We start from the raw sequence: 2,500 nt of genomic DNA on the forward strand, positions 1-2,500 counted from the left end.
CTCTCTCTCTCTCCTTCTCCCTCCCTCTCCTCTCCCCCCCTCTCTCTCTCTCTCTCTCACTCTCTCTCTGTCTGTCTCTCTCTCTATTTCCCTCTCTCTCTCTCTCTCCTCTCTTACTCTTATTCTCTCTCTCCCTCCCTTCCCCCCCTCTCTTTCTGTCTCTCCTCTCTCTTACTCTTTTTCTCTCTCTCCATCACCCCCCCTCTCACTCATACTCTCCCTCTCTCGGCCTGTCTCCCGCCCTTTATCCCTCCTATCTATATATCTATATATCAACACTCATTTATCAACGCTATCCAAGTACAGTATATAGATTTACAGATAGCTAGAAAGTTCAACACATGCGAGATAAGAGAGATATCATCTTTATTGTCTTGTCTATGAAGGTGTTGGGATTTACAGTTCATTTTTCTTATCTTAAGATCATCTTGAACTAATATCCGAGAGAGAAATTGCCCCTTTCATGTGTCGGGTCCATTCTAGAGAAAATAATCTGTTTATTTAGATTTTCTTCTGGGTGCAACTCTTCGCCAAGCCATGGGGGGTGGGGGTGGGGGCTAATATCAGGTCATGTACGAGTAAGAATACTAAAGAATAGAAATGGACGGATTTGCATTTTTGTTTTGTTTTTTTTGTTTTTCCTTCTCTCTCTTGTCTATATCGGTTTCTCGGTATTTCTTTATATCCAAATCTCTCTCTGACTGTCCCTCTCTCTCTCTCTCTCTCTCTCTCTCTCTCTCTCTCTCTCTCTCTCTCTCTCTCTCTCTCTCCTTCTTCTTCTCTTTCTTCTTCTCATCTTTCTCTCTCTTTTACTCTCTATTTTGTGTTTCATGTTTGTGACTACATATCAAATATGACTTTCTTTACGCACAAAGACAAATAGGAGATCGAGAGATAGAGAAAAAGAGAGACAGAGAGAGAGAGAGAGAGAGAGAGAGAAAGAGAAGAAGAGAGAGAGAGAGAGAGAGAGAGAGAGAGAGAGAGAGAGAGAGAGAGAGAGAGAGAGAGAGAGAGAGAGAGCAGAGACAGAGAGAGAGAGAGACCAGAGGCAGAGAGAGAGACAGAGACAGAGAGACAAAGAGAAAGAAAGAAAGAAAAGAACAAGAAAAGTACGAACGACCGAAGCACCCAGACAGAGAGAGCAGTCTATCCCCTCGTACCTCTCTCGTCTGCCCGTTCCTACCTGCCTCTGCCCACCACCTCAGAGTGTTCTCCGAAAAGGCACGAAAACCCACAGCCATTACTTTCCCTCATAGGATGGTGATTGCTCTTAATTAACGTTTAGGTGCCCAAGGAGACTCTTCAGCTCTTCGGGGAACTAGGGACGGGGGAAACGGCCAATCAGAAGTGGGAACTGAGTGGCTGACGGACCCAAAAATGGTGGAGGGAGGGAGGGAGAGGGAGAGAGGGGGACAGGAGAAGGGAGGGGATGTGAGGAGGAGGGTTGTGAGGAAAGAATGGAGAGATAGAACGAGGGAGTGAGAGAGAGAGAATAAATTAGAAAGATAGAGATAGAGAGTACGAAATAAGAGGCAAAAACTGGACACAAACAGATTAATTGAAACAAAGAAAGAAAAAAAACATAAACCTCAAAACAAAAAGAAACATTTTCAGCATCTCATTCACTCACTCACCCACCCCCTCACAAAAAAATAAAAAATAAATAAATAATAATAAATAAATAAAAATAATAAAAAAATATATATAATAAATCCGACACCAATCTAACTCCAATCTGGGAGACGAGAAACCCCCTTTGACCCAATCAGACCCAATCGAACCCAGAAACCCCTTCCCCTTGATCTCGAAACCGGACAGTCTTAAAGAGAAAAGAAAATTAAAACACTCTCCCTTGAAAGAGTATTGACAGTGACTATACTGACTACACTGTACGTCTCAACAGCGATGCCATCAGTGTAACGCTTATGGGGAAGATGATAAGCTCTTTCTAATTAGTTCTCCCATATAATTAGGTCTTAACATGAGGTCTTAAGGACATTTATTAAGTGAGGTCATTCTGAAGGGGTTGTGGTTATGTAAAAGGATTTTTGCATCCTGCAAGTTAATTCAAGGTATAGGGTGTGTTTGTGTGTGTGTGAGTGTTTGTATGTATGCATGTGTGTGTTTATGTATATGTGTGTATGTTTATGTATATGTGTGTATGTTTATGTATATGTGTGTGTGTGTGTATGCATTTATATGTACAAACAAAGCTAAGGCAGTGCTTTCATTTTTTCCAATCAAAATAAAATCATATCTCATATAAGATTTCTTAATAACTTGCCAAATAAATCCATTTTATATGCAGCCCATGGAAAATCTATACTGTGTGCAAAAAAAAAAAAAAAAAAAAAAAAAGAATTGCTATCATACCATGCAAGCAACTTTTACATTACAACCAACCCCCCTAACGAACATAAAGGCGAAACTACAAAGCAATCAACCCAAAAATAAACACCAGTCACAACACACAGGTTTATAAACAAGCTAGTAAGGAAAA

The 2,500-nt window shown here is 40.7% G+C and overlaps 1 protein-coding gene across 2 annotated transcripts in view; it reads right to left on the reverse strand.

Moving 5' to 3' along the window:
* The window catches only part of LOC113819546 (uncharacterized), a 196,917-nt gene that overhangs the window by 87,620 nt on the left and 106,797 nt on the right, over positions 1–2,500 (reverse strand). The window lies entirely within an intron of this gene.

The sequence above is a fragment of the Penaeus vannamei genome, chromosome 24 (assembly GCF_042767895.1).
Source record: "Penaeus vannamei isolate JL-2024 chromosome 24, ASM4276789v1, whole genome shotgun sequence".
NCBI classification, from domain to species: Eukaryota; Metazoa; Arthropoda; class Malacostraca; order Decapoda; family Penaeidae; genus Penaeus; species Penaeus vannamei.